The 24,122-nt window shown below is 55.5% G+C and overlaps 1 long non-coding RNA gene across 2 annotated transcripts; it reads left to right on the forward strand.

Moving 5' to 3' along the window:
* The first annotated feature begins 7,638 nt into the window (after window positions 1–7,638).
* Window positions 7,639–19,661, forward strand: LOC146404289 (uncharacterized). 2 transcript variants are annotated; one of them, XR_014844916.1, is made up of 7 exons: window positions 7,639–9,402; window positions 13,900–14,074; window positions 14,710–14,928; window positions 16,031–16,559; window positions 16,781–17,017; window positions 17,171–17,342; window positions 18,220–19,661. It is a non-coding gene; the product is annotated as an uncharacterized LOC146404289 (long non-coding RNA). The 2 variants fall into 2 exon arrangements; XR_014844915.1 differs by lacking the exon at window positions 7,639–9,402 and having other exon boundaries at window positions 13,756–14,074; window positions 14,723–14,928.
* Window positions 19,662–24,122: the final 4,461 nt, after the last annotated feature.

Genomic DNA, 24,122 nt, shown 5'->3' on the forward strand with positions numbered 1-24,122 from the left:
AGTGATTACAACAGAAAAGAGGTGGACTCACAGATCTAGAGAACAAACTAGTGGTTACATGGGGAGAAAGAGGTGAGAAGGAGCACTGTGGGGGTAAGAGGGTTAAGAGGTACAAACTATTAGGCATAAAATAAACTACAGATACATTGTAGAGAACAGTTTATATAGCCAATATTTTATAATAACTATAAATGAAGTATAACCTTTAAAAGTTGTGAATCATGGTACTGTACATCTGTAACATATAATATTATACAGCAATAATACTTCAATGAAAAGAAAACCAAATCCAAAAAAATAAAAGCCAGAGTCACTAGTGTCTGCTGGCATTGAGATGTGCTGTCCCTCTAAAATGCTTTTGTAACGTGTCATGCACGGTGACCAAAAGACACTCAAAGAGCTGTATTTCAGGGAACTAAGGAAGGTGGCTGCAAGCAGCACACCGAGGAGAGAAGACCGACAGACGCGTTCGGCCCCCATCCCCCGCTGAGACCCTGTCAATGTCCCCGTGCCACCCACCGGATACAGTTCGGTTCCTCCAAATGGAATAGCAGAGCCCTTCGCTAGCTGACTAGCTCACCCGCCTCGCCTCTGCCATCCAGCAATACCCAGCCAGGCTACTTTTACCTTTTCTCTGCCTGGAACATTCTCTCACTACGTCCTGATCTTCTCTTCCTTCTTTTGCAAGACTGAGCGCACTCAGGCATCGACTCCTCCTGGAAGCTGTGCATCCCTGTCCTTCCTCTCTGGCCACGGGTTGAATAAGACACCTCTCCTCTTTGCTCATCTCTACCGTCCCGCTGACGCTAGTATTTATAATGGTTTGGTTAAGTATCTTTTTCCTACACGCAGCTGTGAGTTTCTTAAGGGAAAGAGCTATGTCCTATTGCTCTTATTCTTTTTCTTATTCCGCGTGTGAAAACAAAACCGATGACACTGTAGAAGGGTAATAAACGTGCAATGGGTGAGTCATGAACTTCGGATGGTATGAAAAGGCTATATTTATCTATAGAGATGGTAAATGCGGGCCAACAGCCCTAACTGGTGAACCAGAAATGGAGGCACTAATTTTGAGCCCAGCACGCAGGCAGCCTGAAACTGAGCCCCCAAGAGAGCCGCATCTGTTCCCACAAGCCCAGTCCCTGCTACCACGGCTGGATTCAGGATTGCAACTGATACCATTGCCTCCTCCTTCCAATGACCAGGTTAGATTTCCTTCATCCTCAGGCAGCACCTCCTCTGGTCTGCACGGCTAACCTGGCAAAGTGACCCAGCCCCTCGTCCTTAAAGGACCTGAGCCCCTGAGCCTCCTCTCAGGCCGTGGTTGATGCCTTTGTCCATTCACCATCCAAACTGGTGACAGCACACCTACAGACCCCCAGTGGTTCACCTGGGTGTTAACGGAGTCTCCGTGGCCCCGTCGTGTAAGTACAGCCCTACCTCCCCTGAGTCAGGGTGGATCCTGCACTAAGACGGCGGTCCCTTGGCACATGGCATTGGAAATGCCAGCCAATCGCCAGAGCTTGGTGTTCAATGGCCCTCTCACTGTGTCTGCTGATGGAAGTGTTCTTTCTCCCTTTGGAAACCAAGGCGTCGAAGCCTACAGAGCCCGGAGCTGTGGGGAAGGGCAGCGGAAGTTCCCCAAGGGGCTCGCCAGGAGGCATGGCAAGCAGAGCCACACCCACCTCTGCCCTTGGGCTCCTGTGACCTGTTGGGGCACAGTCCCAGATGATGGTCCCTGATTCAGAGCACACCCTGCGCCCTAGAGTACAGGGTCTGACCCTCTCAGACAGCATTCCCGAGCTGGTGCTCAGGTTGGCTTTCAACAGGCCCTTCCATCCATCATCCTAGAAGTAGAGCCGCTCCTTCCAGATGAGACAGAACGAGCAGGTCCCAAGGCTGCATGCCATAAAGTGTGTTGTTGGCTGTGCCCTGGTGTGATGGGGGCCCCTGCCAATGGATCCAGTACTCCAAGCCCTCAGACACAGGTGGTGGTGCAAGCAGAGGCTCTGCCAGCAGGAAAGACAAACCATGGAACATCACTTTTTCAAGTTAGAAGGAACTGCTGCCCCTGCCAGCCTGGTAGCTAACTCGTCACCAAGTGGCTGGTTGCTGATGTCGGAGGATAAGGCCATACTGGGAACTGTTCTCTAGTGCTGGCGGACTGGACGCTGGTGGCAGCAGTGGCTGTCATAGTGTGGTGAGTGGGAGCCGTGCCGTGGACCCGTGTGTGGCCACCAACCCCGCAAGCATGGCCACTCCATCTAGGCGCCCCCTGCACCAGCACGGGAGTGAGGTCAACGAGCCTTCTCGTTCCATCTTTTTTTTTCTTTCTAGGGCCACACCCACAGCATATAGAAACCCCGGGGCTAGGGCTTGAATCAGAGCTACAGCTGCCGGCCTACGCCACAGCCATAGCCATGCCAGGAGCAAGGTGCATCTGAGACCTACACAGCTCATGGCAATGCTGGATCCTCAACCCCCTGATAGAGGCCAGGGATCGAACCTGTGTCCTCATGGATACTAGTCGAGTCCATTACTGCTGAGCCACAGCAGGAATTCTCATTCCGGCTTCCTGTCTGCTGAATGGCTGTCCGTGTTAGGCGCTCTCGGGTGGGTGTCAACGTGATGCTGCGGCCTCCATCCTGCACGCCCGCTCCCGCAGCCTCGCTTCTTTCCCACATGTCCTTGTCTCCCAGTCTTCTTCCTTCCAGCTCCTGGCCCTTCAGCCACGCCCTCTGTCCTCGCGCACGAGTTTATGTATGTCCTTTCCCCACAGAGTGGATGAGCAGGCACTCCATTTGAGGTTTAGCTCACGGGAGAAATTTCCACTCACGGGGGACCTCAAGGCCAACCCTGTTCAGTACAGCAGTGGTTCGTTTTTAGCTGGCAGCCACATACCAGCACGACGCATTCATCACCCTGGCTCTTATCTTCTCCATCCACTGGTCCTAAGGGACCCCAGGCCGCCACAGATGAGCCCTGAGCGAGTGCTGTGCAGCGGTGGTAGAGGAGGACGTGGGCTCTGGGCCACCTGATCACACATTTACACGTGCCCTCCGGCCCCCCTCGTGTTCAGTCCTGAAAGCACACCTCCCACCTTGCAACGGATCGGCTCTGGGTTCACCCACCCAACCTATGACGTGTTAGATCTAACGGAAAACCGTTGACAGTGGACTGTTTGAGCCTCGTAATGATTTGATGGCTAACAGGCAGGGTCCCGGGGCAGACGATGGCTGCTTTTCAAAACAAGCGTCTATCCTCCAGGCCTCCCAAGGAGCAGAGTCACCTGGTGAGATGCCCCCTCGTCCTGCCCATCTCTGAGCCCTCTCACCCTCTCTCCCACCTACTCTCACGATAGTGCGTCTCCTTCACCTCGTGTGGACTACTGCTTTCTTCAGGTCTCTGTGAGCCTTCCAAACAGGGTACCAACAGCAACCCAGGATGCTGGCCAGATGTCCTGCATCCCGGAAGAGTGCTGCCTTATGGGTAAGCACTGCCTCGCATGACTACATTCCACCCAGCGTGACCCAGTACTCCCAGGACCCAGTCTCTTAAGAGCGTCACAGATCCTACCAGCACTCTTGGCTAGACCCCGCAGTTCCTTCAAGGCATAGTGCCTTTCCTCCCCCAGCCAGCTCAGCCGCTCCCCCGCCAGCAGCGCTGGGGTTACCTGCTTCTTAGTCTGGCTGCCAAGAGAGAGGACGCGGGGGCAGATCTTCAAGAGAGGAGAAGCATTTGTCCACAAGGCAGAGGCCTCTGCGTCTTCCTCCAACCTGAAAGGAGCAGTCTCGGCCTTTCTCACCAAGGAGCGGGCCCTTTCTGCAGCCCAGAGGGTTCAGGGGCATCTGGATACTTGAGAAGCTCAAGTGCATCAACTCAGATGTGGCTTTCTCTTATCTCAGGCCCTGCTCTTACCCAACCAGGACCCTGGCCTTCCGTGGAAAGCCTCTAAACCATGAACATCAACTCTTTCTTCGCTCCCACTCCTGACGAGGCGCCTCCTCTACATCAGTTTTCACATCACTGGTTAATTACTCTCTGTTTCCAAAGCACGAGCTGCCCAGAGCAAGAGCGACCCAACGCCATTGTTCTCCTAATCGGTTTCCCAGCACTTCTCAACTGCGGGTGCAGAGTCTCCCACTAGCGTGTCCCCCTGCCAGTGCCTCATCTCCTTCCACCGCCGCCACCTTGTCCCAGGACCCATCACTGCAACACCCACCCCTACAGACGGGTCCTCCCTGCCAGAGGCCGGCAGGTGGCCAAGCTGCCCAGGACCCCATCTTGGCATCACCTTTCTGGACCACTTCCGGTACTGACTACTGAGGCCGGGTTCCCTGAGAAGCAGACTCCGAATCGAGGTTTGTGTGCAGGGAGTCTACTAGTGCCCGCTCCTGGTCACCAGACTGGTAGACAAGCAAAGGAAGGACATGGGACTGGGCCACGATACGCCCTCGAAGCTGAGCTCGGAAGCTGGTTTGCAGGAGGAGCCGCCCCGAGCTGGGGAGACGGACAGACCTCTGAAAGCCAGTGCTCAGAGCAGGCTGACCCAGCAGAGCGATGTGACACGGGCTGAAAAGACTCATGTAAGCTAAGGCCGAGGGTCAGCAGAGGCCTGACGGCGGAGGGCTACCCACCAGCAGCGCTGCTCGTACCGGGGGGAGCATGTCCTTCAGTTGTGAGGGGATCTGGGTGGGACAGCGAAGGGACCACCACAGTGCCAGCTCTACCCCCTAAACCGGACGACTTTGGGCAAGACAGGCATGCTGTCCGGGCCTTTGCTTCTGGCCTGTTAAAATGGAAACAACAGGCGTGCCTCCCCACAACGCTGTCACGAAGACGAGATGAAATACTAATGCAATGTGCCTCCATGTGGACCCTGGCGCTTAATAAATACTGTAGCTTCTTCCCGCTACGCGAAGCTTTGGGTTTGTATTTGAGGCTAAGCCTAACCCATAGGATACAACAAGAGGAGCTGCTAGATTGTGGGCGAAGTTTAGAAGAGGTGACGACCATGGAAACAGACAGGAACGACTTCAAAGAGGTCAGCAGAAACCCAAAGCCGAGACAGGTGCAACGTTCTAAGGGGGAGACAGCCTCCAAGTAAGACATTAACGAGAGCGAAGGCCCGGGAAACAAAGATGCGGCTGGCAGGGCAACGAGGCTGGCCTCCTGGCTCTTGCACCACTTCCTGCCCACAGCCAACGGGGGTGGGGTGGGGTGGGGGGTTACGGAAGCTTGGAAGTCCAGGCAGAGGCAGCTGGAGACCCCAAAAGACCCTGGTGCACGCGGGCTCAGTGGTGGCGTGAGGGGCGTCCCTGAGGAAGGAGAGGTCTTGGCAGGAGAGGGAGGAGAGACGGACACAGAGGAGAGACCCTCGGAGGAGAGAGGAGGCGGAAAACAAACTAGAATCAAACATCAGCCCCCAGAGGGAGAGCAACAGTCCAAAACACCGAGGAACGTGAGACCTGATGACCTGGTCCTTTCGGAAGCTCCAATTCAGAGAGTTAGGGTCCTGCAGAAAAGAAGAAGGAGAAGAATCCGAGGCCAGGTCAACGGAGTTTCTTCCTTGCAAACAATGCGTGTGTGTTTATTAAGCAGCCCTGCGTTGTGCTATGTTATAAATAGCTCTGAATTAATGTCCCTTCCCCAAGTGTCTACTTTTCCAACAGGTGCAAATATGACACCATCTGCCCACCAAAAGAATCTAAATGTCACCAACTTCCCTGGCAAATGTAACTGGCTATGTAAGACCCTCGTTTATTATGAAGATGTGTAAGAATTTGTACTGATAGCAGATAGGGGCATAAAATGAGGCATAAAGGTTAACTCTCTGAACCTGACTCTCCCCTTCCAACAGATCCATTCATTCCAGAAACATGTGGGGGGTCCCCACGCCCTAGGCTTTGTACGGATGCAGAAAGGTGGCCTCGCCGAGTTAGATTCACGCTGTTTGCGTGCCTGCCCCCCACCGCCCCCCAGCAGAAAGAAGAGGCTCCACAACGCAGGAACCGGGGCTTTTCTGCTCAAACATCCCAGGGCGGGCACCGCACCTGGCCAGGGGAAGCGCTCCATAAATGTGCACAGGTTTCTGAAAAAACTAAACACCCAGAAATAGCTCTACGTGTCTACGACTGCTGTTAAAAACCTGCACCCTGAAGCCTGGCCTTGCGAGCCGCTGTGGGCCCCCGGCACCCCCGTGCACCCCCGTGCACCCCGGTCTCCGCTCCCTTTCCAACAGGAGAACTGCACTCGCCTTCCGAGCATGGGGGATTCCCACAGCCCTTTGCATGTGTGGGGACAAGTTCAAGACCGAGGCTGGGCCCCACACTAGGACGTGCCTTTTTCCTAAAGATTTTGGCCTCTGTGGAGATTTTTATATTGAACAGAAAAATAGAATTCCGGGTCTAGAACTCACTCCAAGTCACCATCCGCCTGTTAGTGTGGGCTGAGCGCGGGATTTGGCACTTCTGATTAATGCCAAGGCCTGACTGCCAGCAAGTGGCTGGCAGGACAGAGGAATTAATGGGACACTGGGCTTCTCTCTGACGCGGGCCTTGGGGTCCCACCGGGGGAGGGAAACCACACTCCAGCAAGGTTCGTGGCAGGTGAGTGGTCACTGAAGCCCTGCACAGGGTCCAATGCAAACCCACCTGCGCCATATATCAAAGTCCTGGTCAACTGGGGAGAAAGGAAAGTCGCCTCCCCCGCCCGCCCCCATCCCACTGCGGATGCCCTCTAAAAGCCGGGCTCCTCCTCTGGGGGCCTCCCTTGCTCTCAGAAGGCAGGCAGCGGCGGCTCTGGCCCTAATCAGGAACACAGACCCTCCCTGAGCCTGAGCCCAGGGGCCCCGGGACATCGGCGGCAGGACACGGCACAGGCCCATTTTCACAAGTGACAACAATCAGGCCCCGGACACTCACCAGGCCAAAACCCACCCTAAGCGGGTCGTCGCTGGCCAGCCCAGTGGCCCCGGTTACCGTCCCTCTCGATGTCACCCTGCTGAGGGAGTGACGGGACACACCCACCTTCAGGCTCCCCGGGGACCTGCAAGTGACCGCACGCAAGCAGGGCGTCCCAGGAAGGGCCTCGGTCTCCCTTCTCCTTCGAGAAATATACCCTGTGTCACAAGCCGGACTGTACGGGAAAAAGCACCTCGGAGTTTCTGTCCCCTGCGTTGCGGGGGAGGCGGCGGCAGTGCGAGCGGCTGAGCCCACGGGCGCCGGTGACAGACACACACGTTCGCCCCTGGGCCCCGCATGACACACCTTTTCCCCGAAACCCCGTTCTCGATGGGAACTGAACTGGCACGGGAGAGTTCCCCTAAGTAGATTTAAATAATTAAATTCAAAAATCCTCAAACCACTTGCTGTTTCAAATTTATTTCTTTAATAACAACTCAGACTCAGCAACAGACTGGATTAAGCTCTCATTTATTCAAAATTTTAGGTATATGCAGCTCTGGGTGTTGTTTTTAAGTATTTAAGGGGAAATTTGTGCGTGGGGAAAACGAACAGGCTGCCGCATTGTAAATTCATTTCCTCTACGAGGAGCGGCCGGCCTGCCCGCCGCAGCTGTCCCCAGGCTGTCCCCGGGCAGACGCCCCTTTGTGTCCCCGGGGAGAGCAGGCGGCCCCACACTCTCTGCGGGCACTCTTTGGTCAGCGGCGCCAGGCAGTTGGGCAGGATCAGCTGGGGTGGTTTTCATGTGGCAAAGCAGAGCACCGTCGGGGATCCCAGGGTGACTTCTAAGGATCCACTTTCATCCGCGACCTCAACCCATGCCTCCCGCCAGGCCCCAAGGCAGGAGGCCACTGCGGCCTGAGCAGGGCTCGCTGACCTCTGAAAGCACCGCCCCGGTGCACCCAGCAAAGCCCAGGGCAGCGCAGCAAACAGGTGTTAGGCGGCAGGTAGCAGCCCCGCGTGGCCCCTGTGCACACTAGAAGTTTTCTCCAAACCGGCGAGGTTCTCGTACCTTCAGCGCCACCCTGGGCATTCATATTCTTTTTAAGTACAGAAACCTTAATTAGCTTTTGACCACAGACCGGATCGGACTTCCCCTGACGGGGTCCCCATCGGTGTCCTGCCCGCGCGGGGGCGTGCGCTGTTTAGCATCTGGGTGCCTGGGCCTGCGCCTGGCTCCCACTTACTGCAAAACTCTGAAAAGCCTCCCTTGTGCGGCTGGATGTTTCCCCCGCTCCCAATTTCACAGGAGTCATTCCAGCACCAAACCGTAATTAGCAGAGGGATGGGCCTCCGCTGACATGAATGCGACGTCTTGTTTTCCACGAGGCCCGCACCGAGCAAACAAAGAACCCAGTCGAGCTGTCTGGCATTTTATTAGCTTGTATTGTGCGGTGCCCGCACGGAGGGGAGATCTTCGAGAGGCATCCAGCATCGGGTGTGCGGCAACACACAGACTTTGGAAGAATATTCATTTGGGTTCCATGAGGCAACTTTTGTCGTACCGCCGCCTGTGACACAGGACAGCCACTTTTACAGTTCTCTTCCATAGCAACTTTATCGTCACCAGACTTTTGCATAAATGCAACCTTTCCTCTTTAAAATGCCAACACTTCTTCAGTTTTGGCAGCCGTACAGCACTGCTAATTATTTGCTCATTATGTGTGGTTAACTGATGAATCATTAATAAATGAATGAATGGCTAATATATTTTTATGGTAATTGGAGATATAACTGATTGCAGACTTCCTCGGCTTCGCGGGACGGCGCTGACTGCGCAGTGGCGGCCTAATTGTTTACAGACGCTATTTCTGCCTCCACCCAGCGTTGCCCACAGTCGAGGCTCAGCCCTGGCACGGTCCCATCGGTCCAGGGTGGTGGCTCGCCGAGGGCCCGTCTAGGCAGAGGGTGTGGGCAGCGGCACAGCCACGCTTCCTTTCTTGTGTTTCTGTCACCTCGTTTGTTTCAGCTCCGCGGACACGTAATCACGGCTGGGCCTCCCTGCCGTTTGCTCGCGATTCGAAGGCTCCTCGTGGACCCTCTCTGCTTAGGCCTTGGCACGGCCGCCCCGAAGCCGGAAGGCTGCTGTGGTTACCCAGCCTTGGCGCCCCGTCCAGAGCTTATAAAGAGGCGGCGGCTGACACACCAACCCGCACGCCATCCAGCTGCGGCTGGCTTTGCCCGGAACAGGCCAGAAAACGGAGGCCAGGGGCCACCCAGCCTGGCATCTCTGTGGTTGAGCTGAAGGAGGCCCTTTGCAAAGCTTGGTGAGAAGCCTGGAGTCGGCACCAGAGACAGACGTCGAGAGAATGAATCCAGCCGGAGATCGTGCGGGCCGAGGTCCCTGACTCACCACTCCGCGCTGGTGAATGGGCTCAGACATGACTGCTGCGTCACATGACATCTGTCTGTCACACTGCAAATCCGTCCCCAGCTCTAGGTGAGTGACCAAGAGTCTGTATTTGTTGATGATTCTTGTGAAAATGAAGGCTGGAATACTGGCCCAACATGGCTTGTTTAGCTTCGTGCTAACAGACAGAAGAGCGCGTTAAAAATGCGAAGGAGATGACCAATTCTTAATTATAATTGTTTAACCAGGTGGGTAGTTTCTCCTAATGAACATTGCCATGAAAACAGAATAACTAATGGCAGTCTTAAAGAAGGCTTTGTCTTTCCACGTACTAATGATCACATATAAAGATGCAGCGAGGCCCCCGTGTACTTTGCTAATGATAAGTAATTAAGCACCAGGCGTGGGAAGCCCATGAAAAGGGTCATGTTAATGCAAGAGAGGAAATTAAAAATGCAGTAAAATAAGTTGCCTAGAAAAGATTAAATAAACTTCTGGCTTCTCCTCATTCCAGAAGGAAAAGGGCGCCTCCCACTCTCCAGCAAAGCCGAGTCCAGCCACTCGACAGCTGGCTCTCAAGTCAGTCAGGGCAAGGGCTGGCTCGCTTTCTGCCCACATCTCCATGTGGTCGGCCTGGTTTGCAGGCAGAGGCCGTGGCTTCAAAGGGCACCTTGGGTCCCTGAGAGCGAGGAGGGACCCCTGGGGGACGGCAGCCGTCGGCCCGGCAGGGTGGATGTTTGCCGCTGGGCGTTGTGCTGGGCTGGGGCCGTCTCTGCTGATACTCTGCTTGCCTAGGGCCCCCTGTTCACCAAGCTGGCAGCTTCCCATCTCGTAGGTGAAAGGCGGAGGGCAGGGCGAGCGCATAACCTGCGTCTCCTCACACGGCCTGCTCCCCACCAGCCAGCCCGCCGCAAGCTCCGGCAGGTGGCACAGGGCTCTGTTTACACACATCGTGTCCAGCGCACCTCGCCCTGCCCCGGATACACAGAGTGCGAGGGGGGTGCCGGCTGAATGAGTGAGGGAGTCAGTGAAGGAAGGTTCAAACCCCATCAGCTCTAAACATCACTCCCGATCCAAGCAGCCCTGCCGCCCAAATGCGTGGGCTGTTTTTGTCTCTCATTCAGGTACTGAGAAAGACACTAGGTTTTTCTTCAGTGTACTGTCACCAAAAGGATCCGAAACGTGAGGCTTTAACCACACGCCTGGTCTTTGCAAAAAAACCATGGCATTGGCGGTGAGCCTCTCGTGCCGGAGTGAACAGGTGTCCCAGCATTTCTCTTAAGCGCTAGAGACACAGAATGGATCAGACGCCTTTTCGGCACGAGAAAAGGGACCTGCATGGGGCTCTCCAGAGCTCCTAAATAAGGGCAATTTTTATTCTTTTTTTAGAGTGTAATGAAGCTCTTAGACCGCTGAGGATTTTTTTTTTTTCCCTCAAACATTCCAGACTTGTTGATCTCCAGCCTCTCAAGACTTCCCCAGCCCCTCACTCTGCTGGGTGGTTAGTCCTCTGTGAGGGAATCGAGTTTTCTGGGGCTGCGTCCAGGGCTACCAAGAAGCCAGCCTTGATCTGGAGAAACCAGCCAGCGGCAACCAGCAAGAAAAGCTCCGTCGGATGTTTGGGTGGCTTTTCCTTTCTGGGGGGTTGTTTTGTTTGTTTGTTTTTTTTCTTAAACAAGCTTTAAGAAACCAGTCATAAGGCAGAAAATCTGGGGCTTAGATCTTTCTGCCTCGTTCTAACATTCCTGCAGAATCCAGATGAATCGTTCCCTTTTACATAACATGGGCCACAAGGCCACGCTTCCTTTGTTATCAGAGTGTTGTCAGCGTCATCCGCAAGCCCGCTGGTCGCCGCCACACGCAATTTCGTGCCTGCCTGTGGGAAAGGCGTGTGGCATTTGCTCTGCCCTACAAATAGGGGCCGCCAGGGGCCAGGGGCCGAGGGGCCCCCTCTCACCATCGTCTCCTCGCAGGCCCTGGTTTCCTGGGCCAGGCCGGGTCCTTCCTCCGGAGCAAGTCCAGCCGGGCAGGGGCTCCCTGCAGGCTTATCCTGACCCCCAGTGGCCAGCCCTGTCACCACCCAGGCCGGCTCCCCCTCCGCCCCCGACATGCCTCAGATCCCAGGGCCCACACACCGGCCACTTTAATTGACAACCAAGGCAAACTTCGGTTCTCACCAGAATCCACTGGGTGAAATTTCGCAACTGCAAGTTTCACAATTCAATTCCCTTGAAGCCAAACCCAGTTTCCCTGAGCTTTCACTCCACGCCTCTGCCTTTGCTGCTCAACTCCCTTCAAGGTTCCCTTCCCACCAGCACCTGTGCTTAGAGCCAGGCCTGGAGATGGTTGAGTTCTCTTCCTGGGGGTCCCCGCCCGGTGCCCCCCCGGCTCTGAGTCCACATCTCCCCACAGCCGGGACTGGACCGGGCCCAGCCCAGAGCGGGTGTCTATGGCCCAGGCTGTCCCCTATGGCCCAGGCTGTCCCCTGTGGCCTGGGCTGTCACTTATGGCCTGGCCTGGCCCTTCTACCCACTCAAACTGTTTCATCAGCCCCCAAAATCAAACAACCTGAAACAAAGCTTCTGTGGCCGGGAACAGAAAGGAGGCAGCAAACACGGCCGACCCTGGGGGGAGGGTGGCCGGCGTTGACCAGCAGAGGCACAGGGCGCCCCGGACCTAGATCCTCAAATCACTGTTGTTCAGCTGAAGTTCAAGCTCACCTCGGGGCTCCCTCCTTTATCTTTTGTGAAGGGAGGAGCAGTTTCACCATCGGCTTCTGACCAGACCCGGGCACAGCCAGGGGACGTGGTGCCCCAGGAGTTGGGGGTGATTGTTTATCAGGCGGAAAACAGGAAGAGCACGGTTTCCGGGGCCTCCCCAGGGGCTCAGATCTGCCAGGGCCTCAGCGGGGTGCCCTGACCCGGGTCCTGCCCCTCCCCCATCTCTCCTGCATCCGGACAGGGCCTGTCCGAAGGCCCTTCACCTACCGTCACCTTTCCAAACACCCCGGTGCCTCCAGAGGGTGAAACAGACGTCACAGCCAAGGTGACTATTTTCAGTGATAATGGAGTAAACTGCCCCTGACACCCGAAGGGACAGAAGTGGGTACATTCTGAACTGCCCTTCCAGCCACTGAAATGCAGCAAAAGCCCACAAACGCAAGCTCTGCTTTGCTGTCACCTTCCACTCGAAAATAGGGGCGGGGGGCGTAGCCTCAGGGACATATTGTTACCACGGACTCTGAAAACCGCCTCTGCAAGCTTGTCAGTTAAACCAAATGTTACACGGAAAATACTTGGCGGGATTTAAAATTAGACCCGCACACATTACTTACAGATGTTCCCATGCAGCACGCTTGAAACCAAACCACACCAAGTAATAAACCCCACCATGGTGTATTTTTTATACCCGCGTTAATTTTTATTATATAAGTAGCTGTATGGAGAAGGTACCTCACACTGCTTAAATTCAACACGCGGGAATGAAATCAGCCGTACCCCTTGACAGCATATGGCCCAGCAAATCAAATTACAAAGCTTTCCACATCTCATTAACTGCAATGAGTACAGTGAGTTTTCTAAGAAGTCACATCTTTTTCATGTGAGCGCTGAGCAGTGACTTATGGCAAGAATTCACAGGATGACCCCGGCGCTGAAATTAAGAACTAATCTGAGGTGGGAAGGGCCTCCTGGTCAGGACTGACCATCACGTTGCCTCGTCATTGTTTTAGTTGGCATCGAAGCATGTGTTTTCCCGGTGCCCCGGCTGAAAAATGCCTTTGATAATTTCACTGACAGCAAATAACCCACAGACCGCCGTTTAATGAGTTCAGGCAGGATTAGCTGACAATAAAGAATATAGCATAAATGTTTTTCTGAGAACTGATTTATTTTTTAGCCGAAAAAGAAAAACAGAAGAAGTCACGTGGCAATGCTGAGCCGACTCCTGCGCACGAGACGCCCTGTCGGGGGCGCGGGTGACAGGAGTCCCCGGGCCCAGGGCTGGCTCAGACAGAGCCTTTAGGCTGCAAACGGTCAAAGGCAAAAACACTGGCTGGAACTCACCCTCAGAGGTCGGTTCCTCTTTTGCACAACGAGGAGAAAAGGCTTGTACGACTGCTCATCATGTGGCCTCTGCTTGAGATGAACCACCAATTGGCAGTCTCTTGTGTTTGGAGAGAAGGGAACTGCTCTTTTGAGGCAAGAATCGGGAACCTAGCACCACTCCAGCCATCTTGTTTGGAAGGCCGGAGTGGGGCCAGGAACCTGTTTGCCTCTGTGCTCCCAGCGCGTCTCAATGACACGGGCCCTCCACCGGCCCCAGTAAGTGTGGACCGTGTGCGGACAACCTGCACTGGGGAGGTGGGAGATGAAAGGGTTAAACGGTTGCAAACTGCTCTCCTGTGGCGATAACCGCAGTTTGCCTGGAAGCCTCCGCTGTCACACACGAAGATGGGCCTTTGGCTTCCTGTCACACAGCCGTGCGACAAGGGGCAGGTTTCTGAAGGACCAGAGAGAAAAGGGGTCTGTTGTTCTCGGGGGCACAGGCTTGCTGGTGGCATCCCGCACAGACACTCTCTCCTCACAGCTCCCACCACGGGGACTGGAGGCAGGAGGAGCCGACGGGCCCCTGGAACGGCCGCGGTGCGTCCAGAGGTGGGAGCCGCAAGCCCGAGGATCGGCCGAGTCCCAGGGGACCCTAACGGAGGCCGGGCTGGAAGGCCAAGGTGGCTGCCACGTGGGAAGGTATCCTTGACGTCCAGGTGAGTGTCCTGGGAGCATCTGGGGGCTTGAAACTGGCCCCTAGGCCCAAGCATGGGGGCAGATCCATCCCAGGACAATGGCGAGGCCTGTGCTAAGGGGCCGGGTGGGGCTGGCAGGGCCTAGCCATGGGCAGCAGCCCAAGAGGGGCACCCAGGGCTGGGACTCAGGACACAAAGAAGCCACTCCCTGTTTTCAGCATAATGTAACACGCCCCTGGTGGGGGGGCTACAGGGTGACCAGCCCTGGAGAGGGGGTTGCCCAGGGCATCAGCGCGCTCCAGAGGCCTGAGTGCCACCCAGTGGACCCCCAGGGGCCTGCCCGGCCCCTCGGGGGAGGAACGTCAAGGGAGGGGCCTGGGAACTCAGGGGGCCCCAAAGCCTGGCGTCCAGGGAGCAGACAGAGGATGGAGCCTGAACAAAGGTCCCTTCTGGGACCAGGCCTGGAAGGCGAGGCCAGAGCCGTCAGGGAGGAGGGGAGACGCCTAAGAGAACTCGAGGCTAAACCCACGGGGGGTGGGGAGAGAAGGAGCCCCTGGGCGCCAGGCCTTCAGGAACGCCCGAGGCCACCTGCTGGGGGAGCTGGGGGAGGATTAGATACAATCCTGATTAAATACAATCCTGGTGTAAACCTCAAGCCTTCTCGCCCAGACCCTGGAGAAGGAGTCGGGAGCCACCACCCAAAGCAACTGTCCAGGAAAAGTGGTCGCGCTTCAGCCATCGCGCTGGGCTAGGTCTTCCAAGCGAACCCCCTGTTGGAGCCTCTGCCGTCTAACGTCACCTAATGTAGCCGAACCTGCCAAGACCCTGGCTACTTCACTGGAACCCAGACCAGGGCGATCCCCGAGTGTTGCGAGGTAACAACAACAAAGCAACCAATATGTGCACGCTTTACAGTTTGTAAGCGTCGTCACTTCTCGTTTGCCCCTCATTACTGCTCTGTGAAGAGGGCGCCCGGCCGTAGCTAGGAAGCAAGAGCTGATCTCAGACCCAGGTCTCAGCTTCTAAGTCTGGTGGCATTTTTACCACAGCCAATGGCTTTTTGATACCATCCAGATAACACTAGAATGCTCTGCAGCCTGAGGAAGCATCTAGGTTCTACTCTTTTTTTTAATTGAAGAACTTATTTTTTTATTAAAGGATAGTTGAGTTACAATGTTGTGCCGATTTCTGCTGCACAGCAAAGTGACTCCGTTACACATGTATTTACGTTCTTTTTGGTATTCTTTTCCATCATGGTCTGTCCCAGGGGACTGGATATAGTTCCCTGTGCTGGACAGCAGGGCCTTAGTGTTTATCCATATTCTAAATGCAATAGTTTGTGTCTACTGACCTCAAACTCCTAGTCCATCTCACTGCCCCCTCTCTGCCTTGGCAACCACAAGTCTATTCTCTATGTCTGTGAATGTGTCTATTTTGCAGAGAGGTTCGTCTGTGCCATATTCTAGATCCCACATATAAGTGACGACATATGGTATTTGTCTTTCCTCTTTCTGACTTACTTCACCTAGTATGAGACTCTCTAGTTCCATCCATGTTACGACAGATGGCATTATTTTGTTCTTTTTCATGGCTGAGTAGTATTCCATTGTGCATATGTACCACATCTTACTCATCGGTTCATCTGTTGATGGACATTTAGGTTGTTTCCATGTCTTGGCTGTTATGTGAATAGTGCTGCAATGAACATCAGGATACACATATCTTTTTGAATTATGGTTTGTCCGGATATATGCCCACGAGTGGGACTGCTGGATCATCTAGTAGTTCTACTTTTAGTTTTCCAAGGAATCTCCATGCTGTTTTGCATAGTGGTTGTACCCACTTACATTCACACCAGCAGAGCAGGAGGGTTCCCTTTTCTCCACACCTTCCCCAGCTAGGTTCTACTCTTGAGAATGTGTTCAGGGCTTGAAGCAAAGCTCTCCAAAAGGAACCTCTCCCGCCTTATCTCCCCAGAATCGGTCTGTATCTAAAGCGTGCATGAGGAGCCTTCCGCCTTCATTCCTTCCTGCCTGGGACAGACCCAGCGGCATTGCCAAGATGACATTCTTAGGACAGGCACCTGCTAGATTCCCTTCCCCCTTGGTAGCTGCTCATTGACGGTGCTTGGAATCAGAGCCGCAGCTGCTTTTGCGTCCCAAGACCTTGAGAAAAAAATCGTGTCCAGGCTTGAATGACAGACGAAAGGACCCTACAAATGACCCGATGGCTTTTAAAGCAGCCTTCCTTGGGGCAGCGGGCGCACGAAGTGGCACTGCCCGGCAGTGCCTCTACGTGCATCTGGCCCTCCTCTCCCCGCTCCTTCCTCTTTATTGCACCTCCACGACTGCCGACGTGCACAAGGAGCCGCTGCCGGAGAGGAAATAGGAAAGGCCCTTCTCTCTTCTTTTGTCCCCGCTCTAGTGGGTGAGCAGGACCCAGTTTAAAGGGGGCTCTGGCTGAAGAAATAAAGGCTGCAGGTGAATGTTCAGCTTGGCTGTGCAAGGTGAGTACAAAAATTCTGCTGCATATCGGCGCTTTGGAGGCCTGGTCTCTGCCACGCTTTCCTGAATGCGCTGCAGGCAGACCTCACCTGCTTTACTGCGCTTCACCGATGCTGCGGTTTTTACAAACTGAGGGTTTGTGGAAACGCAGCGCTGTCAGCTGATGGTTTACATTTTTTGCAATAACCTCCCTTGAATCCAGGTGTGTACATTGTTTTTTCAGACATGATGCTACTGCAGACATAAGAGACTGCAGACATAAGCATGAAGCTAGCTTTTCCATGCACTGGAACCAGCCAGTACTCACCAGGTTGAGCTGGTCTGGAGCTGAACCCAGCTTCTCCGAGGTCGGCCCGTGGTAGATGCTCCTTATCCGTTTCCCTGAAGCGACCAAGCACAGCACGAGAGCCCAAGGCCCCCATGCAGATAATGGACAAAGGCAGGACTTTCGTGTTAGTGGGTAAGACAAGGGTTTGACATTCCTCGCATCCTCCCAGGGCTGCTCCGTGACGCTTTTGTCCGCGTGCGTCCTCCTGCGTCAGCTGCTTTACACACAGTCGTGTGCATGTGTTCGCCCCACCTCCTAACTCATTGTCCACACTGCTTCTTGCAGCCCACCTTCCTCTTCCTCGACGGTGGCTCCAGCCCCTTCATGTCGCCTCCAAGCTCCTGCCCAAGTGTTCCCACCCGCACTGCTGGGAGCAGCTCCTCTGTGTTTTCAGGGCCACTTTGCTGTCGTCCTTTGAAGGTTCTCTTGGCGACTCTAGGAAGACTCCGTGGTACAGGTGACCTTCTGTATCTGTGGAGGATCGGTTCCCAGATACCCCCGCCCACGGATCCCAAAATCCCAGGAGCCAAGCCTTGTCTAAAGTGCCGGAGTGCAGCCTGGCCTCCAGAACGCGTGAGAACAGAGCAGCCGTACTCTGTTTCCAACGAACCGATGGCCAAAGCCCCGCTGTGCGTGTTCTCTATGGACTGAACAGCCAGTGGCCCTGTAGCAGTGAAGCCTCACACCGTCCTCCAGGCTGGAAGGGACCCTTGAGTCACAGAACTTGCCAGTTTGCAAACATGTCTCTAGTTGTAACAACTTTCATCTGTCAAATGAGGGCTCTTCATTTCTAAGGTTCTAGAAGCCGGCCGTGGTCATATAGTCCCTCAGCTGGGTGTACTGAAATCTGGGCCAGAGGCACAGCTTCCTCGCTAAGACACCCCCCCACCCCAGCACCCTGCACACACACACAGGCAGAGGCCAAGCTGCCTGCCTCCCCGCACCCCCTAGAATGCTAACCACTGGGGACCGAGGGGTAGTTCCTACCTTTTATATCCTTACATACTGAATCTGGCGCTGGCTCCTGGGCTGCATCTTCTTAACTGCAAACACTCTATACCATCCCTCTCTGGTTCCACCAGCCACCACCCTCCTTCCGTGTCCTCCTCTGAACGTGCCTGATAAAGGCTTTTGAGTGACTGAATGAGTGGACGGCTCCCATCTTCTGTCATCTCAATGAGTGCTGCTCCCCAGCTGACTGGAACCAGACGCCCTAGTTCCCAGGCTGGGTTTCCCTCCAGATGTGTTCTCCTGCGGTGTCGGTTCCACCGTTAAACAGCTGTATCGCTCAGCAGGTACGCAACGTTGATGCGCCTCCATTTCCTCCTCTGCAGAATTGTGGGCGTTCCTGTCGTGGCTCAGCAGAATCCGGCTTGTATCCACGAGGATGCGGGTTCTATCCCTGGCCTCGCTCGGTGAATCTGGGATCCAGCCTTGCCGTGAGCTGTGGTGTAGGCCGGAAGCTGTAGCTCCAATTTGACCCCTAGCCTGGAAACTTCCATATGCTGAGGGTTCGGCCTTAAAAACAACAACAACAACAAAATAGTACTTACGTCATAGGGTTGCTGTCAGCATTAAATGAGAGAGTCTGTTAAAAACGCCGAGAACATTGCCTGGCAATATACATTGCAGAATACTCAATAAATATTAGCTGGTGTTATTTCATACTTCATCAAACACAACCTTCGTCACACATCGCTGTGCTTCTTATTTAATTTGTTGACTTTCCAAAAAGACTGTAAGCTCACGTCTGCCGTGGTCTTATCCCCAGCGTGGTGGTCTGGCAGGTGGTCAGGGGTCGATACAGGTCTAAATGCACCCCCGCGAGAATGGGCGCGCTGAGGGCGGACACGAATTTCTTCCACCTGTGACATTTCAAAGAATGGTTGAAACTGGTGCCTCTATAACATTTGAGAAGCAGACAGGAGACGCTATTGCCAAGTGGCTACGTGCGCAGAGGGCGAAGCCAGAGGGGATGAATTGGAAGCCCAACTCCAACCTCAGCAGAACGTGACCGTACATCAGCCAGCTTCTGTGCCTCTGTTTCCTCGTCTGTGAAATGGGAAGGACGATAATAGCACCAACCTCGGAGGGTTTTCAGGAAGCTTGAATGAGTTCATGTTTGGAAGGTCGTCGGCATCACGTAAGTGCTAGCTGCCATCTGCGCCATTGGTAAGGACATGACACAAAGAAGACTTGAGAGAGGAAAAAGCCACCATGGCTGGAAGGCAGGGCTCAGAACAGGCCTGGGGCCAGGCCAGGAGGGTCCTGCACCATTGACCTATGGTCCGAGTATTTTTGGTTCACATGGTCCAGGCCACTCTTGAGGGCAGGGGCTTGGGGGGGCGGGGATTCTAGAAGCCTGATTTGCACTGCCCTGCCCCCCAGCTCTCAGCACAAACCCTGCCCCCAGGGAGGGAAGACGCATCCCGGCCCAGCCCTGCTGCTCCTCGGGGGCCTGTTGAGGTCGCGGCCACTCCTCCCACCCCGCCAGCTCCCCCTGGTGGACTTTGTCATCACCACGTGGTTCAGGGACCCTCCAGACCCCCGGGGTGGCTGTCCTCTTCTCCGCTGCTGCGCCTCCAAGCCCGGGCCTCAGAGGAGCCCGGCTGCCACAGGACAGCCACCTCCTCCCTGGGCCTCACCGTCACTGACCCAAAAATGGGTCAGATTTGCTCAAGATTCATGACTTTTACATAACGCTGCTGTTAAACACAGGTGTGCCTAATTAAACGATTTGAATAAGATGCTAATAAATGAACCCACTGCCTTGCGATGGCCAAGCTCTCACTTCAGGATCGCAACACGAGTGCAGATACGAATGCCTGGCTGGCGACGGGTTAAAGAAGTCGGTATCGGCAGGGCTTTCAGGAAGGATCCAGCGCGTGGTCCACGAGGTTCCTCAACTGATGGGGCAGCAGGGACAGCTTCCCTCACTGGTGCCCGCTCACTGCCTGACGGGGGGCAGAGTCCATCCAGGCAACACACAATTTCAAAAATGTGTTTATCTTCTTCTTTTTTCTTTTTGTGGCCACACCAGTGGCCTAGGGAAGTTCCCGGGCTAGGGGTCGAATCGGAGCTGCAGCTGCCGGCCTGCTCCACAGCCACAGCAGCTGGAATCCGAGTCTCGTCTGTGACCCACACCACAGCTCAGGGCGACGTCGGATCCTTAACCCACTGAGCGAGGCCGGGGATCGAACCTGGGTCCTCATGCACACTAGTCGGGGTCTTAACCCTCTGACTCGCAATGGGAACTCCTAAAACGTTTTCTGACAGGGATGCAGTCCCCCTTTAGACTGGCATGCCGCGGCATAAAGGCGGAAATGCAGCTTTCTTCGTTCCACGCAGGGCCTCGCTCTCTGGACAGAGGCGGGAGGTGGGACAGGCAGACGGGAACGTCTGGGCTCGTGGCGAGATTATCCTGGAAGAGAAGACCGTTCAAACCGCTTGAAGCCCGTTGGGATCCAAGGTAAGCGGCTTCACAATCAGCCAAAGATAAAATGTTTTGAAAAGCACTGAAACTTCCTATAGTGAGGGGTTAACTCCGTGGAGGCATCTGGCTGCGTGGAGAGGGGCCTGGCGAGCAGAGCTGAGCGGCGGGCAGGAAGGGAAGAGGCTGCCTCCCGCCCGGGGCACACAGCCCACAGGCCTCCTGCGCGTGCTGGCCGGTGATCGGCCAGGAAGGATGACAGCGTGGCAGCAAGAGGCCACCGCGTGCTCCGAGGGGCTTCAGATCCCTCCGTGCCTCTTGGTTTGACCCTGGCTTCTTGACTCCTCACGTTCCCCAGCACTACCACGGACCAGACCTTCTAGGACCAACCCTATACCTCTTCCTCCAACCTCCTCTTGGCCATGAACTCAGAAGCCAAGGACCCCGCTGACATCCTGCTGCGGATGGATGGCTCGCACCGGCTGGGACCCCAGGTTTTCCTGTTACGTGTCACCGAAGCCTCTCACAAGCCCTGGAAACATCATCAGGCACAGGAAGTTCTCAGCAAGAATCTGATTTTGGTTCTCCGTGACTCCCCCTCAGGGATTAGTCTTTGTAGTACAGTTTCCAGAGTTCCCGCTGTGGCTCAGTTGGAAGGAACCCGACTAGTAGCCGTGAGAACACGGGTTCAATCCCTAGCCTCGCTCAGTGGGTTAAGGATCCAGTGCTGCTGTGAGCTGTGTGTAGCTCGGATCTGGCATGGCTGTGGCTGTGGCCTGGCAGCTGCAGCTCCGATTCAACCCCTAGCCCAGGAACTTCCATATGTCGCAGGTGCAGCCCTAAAAAGAAAAAAAAAAAAAAAAAATACTGTTTCCGATCAGATAAAGCACTGACCTCAAAGGATTTCCGTCTCCAACTTCCTGTCGAACCCACCCCCAACGCTCAGGTGCCAGCGCCTTGCCGTCCAGCAGCCCGTGGAGCTCCCAGGGGGGCACCGTGTCATCCCCACGCCGTTTGCCACACGCCCCCCTGCCTGGTGCTCGGCGCAGAGCGCAGGGAGGGGCCGAGTCACCGGCCAGTTACACGGCTTCCTGACCCGCACGGTCGAGTCCTCTGAACCGTGTTCGGAACCTCTGCTGTTGGCTCAGCAGCCACGTAGCACCATGCAGTGTGCCCCTCAGCAGATGAGCCGGGCTCCTTGCCCGACATGGAGACTGGTCTTTGAAACGGATCACGTGTTTCATGAGAGAACAAAACAGCATAATTAGCTATCGGTCGAAAGGGACAGCCCTCTGCCAGTGCAAGGGGGATGCTGGCCCTGGGGTCTGCTCCCTCTAACGAGGCAGAGCTTCTGGATGGCGGCACTTGAAAGACGCTCTATCTCCCTCCCTGTTGTGGCGAGGGCTCTGCTGCTGCCACCCAAACCCTAATTCATGAGAGACCCGGACCAGAAACAGAAGAGAGGCATCAATAACGGCTTCCCCTGGCCGTCCAAGCCCGACGGGACTCTCTGCTGACATCCGCACTGGACCGCGCCCGCCAGGAGGCCAGGGGCCTTGCCGGCCTGTGTACCACCCACCGTGTCTCCAGCCCCTGGAGGGCACCTGCCCACGGAGGCCATTTCCTAAGTATTTGCTCAATTAAGCAATGAATGAACGAACCAGGCAGACCAGGGCCCCCCTGAGAGCAGAAGGGCCCAAGGTCACAGTGGATAGAGCTGCACCTGACATGACACACCTGGGCGGAGGCCCGGCCTTCTGACTACAGAACCTTGAATAAATCACCTTCTTTCTCCGAACTGTTTCCCCACCATAACATGGGAGTCACAGCAGTAGACAGATTCCACAGCACTATTTTATGGATTCAATGGTAAAAGTTGTGTGCATGCATTTCCACGTGCCATCTGGACGTCACCATGCATCCCCCCAGTTCACCCACCTCCAAGCACCTGCCGAGCCCGCCTGGACCTGCTCTCCGGTCCTGCTGTGCTGCCTTAGCGTGTTCTCACCACTCAGCCCCCAGCAGCTCCGGTTCCTCCCTGGTGGGCTTCCTGCCTTGAGCCTGGCTCTTCCGCAGCCCCCTGCTGCCGAGAGGCCTCCAGGGTGAAGACGCCTGTGTGGCACACAAGGGCCCGCCCTTGCAGGTTAACACTCCGGGGTTGCCGTCTGGAAATTTGTAGGAACTTTCTGCTTTGGAAGTGAAGTCCCTGGCACCACAGACCGTGCACTGGTGGCTGAGGGCCTTGGGTCTCTGTGCCCTCTGCCACCTCCCACCTCAGTCACTCGCCCATCTGAGCTCTGGCACCTGGGCTCTGGCCCACCTCCCTGCTCCTCAGTCTCCCCGTGCCCACTGCCAGCTCCAGCGCAGGGGTGTGGGCACAGGTGCCCCCAGGGCTCTAAAGGTGGGCACGGTGGCGGCCATCTCCACCCTCAGCTGATGGTGTCACAGGGCATTGGGCAGGTGACACGATACAAGCCAGCCTCATGGCCACCCCAGGCCAGATGCCTAGTGCACCTGACACCAACACTGCGAGACCCTGGGGGCACCAGCTCTGGGAAGTGGAGATGCCAAGGCTGCTGCCCCAGGCTGAACGGAGCAGAGCCCATGAGTTCGTCAGTTCCTGGGGAAGAGCCTGGCCACCAGGGCCCCAGGTCCTGGGCTCCTGCGAGGGTCTGGCTTGCCCCGCAAACATCCCTGTGCCTGAGGAAGGTGACATGAAATGGCAAACTAGTTCCCTCATGGCACAGCAGCTCGAGAATCTGGCATTGCCATGGTTGTGGCGCGGGTTCGATCCCTAGCCCAGGAACTTCCTTGTGCTGTGAGTGCAGCCGAAAAAAAAAAAGAAAAAATTTAAAAAGGCAAATTAAAAAAAAGTCCTACCATGACGGGTTGACAGATTGCAGAATAAAGGGGCAAGCTCTGTATTTTCATACCTTTGAGAGCAGTATTTTTTCTTGGTTTTGAGCAGGGGGGTTCAGTTTTCATTTCGCACTGGGCCCCCGCGGCTGGGCCTGGCTTCCAAAACTGGCACCTGATCCCCTCACTCACTGAGGCTCATTCAGTGCTTTCTCGTAGCACCTAAGCTTCCTGGCGAGGCATGGAGCGTGGCCAGGCACAGGCTGGCCTTCTCAGCAGCAAACCCCCGCTGCCCACTCTCACCCCCACTCTTGGCCTCTTGAAGCACCAGCCGCTTTCCGAGTGAGCCTGGCGGCTTCGTGGCCTTCCCTCCGCTGCCGTCGCCCTCCCTCCACTTTCACCCGACTCTGGGCCTCAAGCCTCACTTTCTTCCCTGGTCTTTGCAGACCCCCGGCCCCCAGGTTGAGCGGGTGCCCCTCCACTGTGCTCCCCGGCAGACCCCCCCCCGGGAACCCGGTCATGGCCCGTGTCACTCTATCCTGTCACCCTGACGTTCCTGCCAGGCCTCCCGTCGGATTCGCAGGGACCACGTCTTAGGTGACCTTGTATTCCTGGCACCAGGCTCTTGGTGGGGCTGTGACTTCAGTACGAAGCCAGATCGCTCTCTCGGCCCCATCCCTTCATGACCTGCTTAGGGAGATGATCTGAACCTCACGAGTCAGGCTGTTGTTTTTCTTTTTCGCTTTTTAGGGCCGCACCTGCAGCATATGGAAGTTCCCAGGCCAGGGGTGGAACTGGAGCTGCAGCTGCCAGCCTACATCACATCTGAGCCACATCTGCAACCTACGTGACAGCCTGCAGCAATGCCAGATCCTTAACCGGGATCGAACCTGTATCCGCGAGGATACCAGTCTGGTTCTTAACCGACTGAGCCACAGTGGGAACTCCTCC

Source organism: Sus scrofa, chromosome 4 (assembly GCF_054392235.1).
Source record: "Sus scrofa isolate SSC_HxYL_T2T_F1_AM1 chromosome 4, Sscrofa_HxYL_maternal_Yorkshire_Landrace_v2.0, whole genome shotgun sequence".
Taxonomy (NCBI): domain Eukaryota; kingdom Metazoa; phylum Chordata; class Mammalia; order Artiodactyla; family Suidae; genus Sus; species Sus scrofa.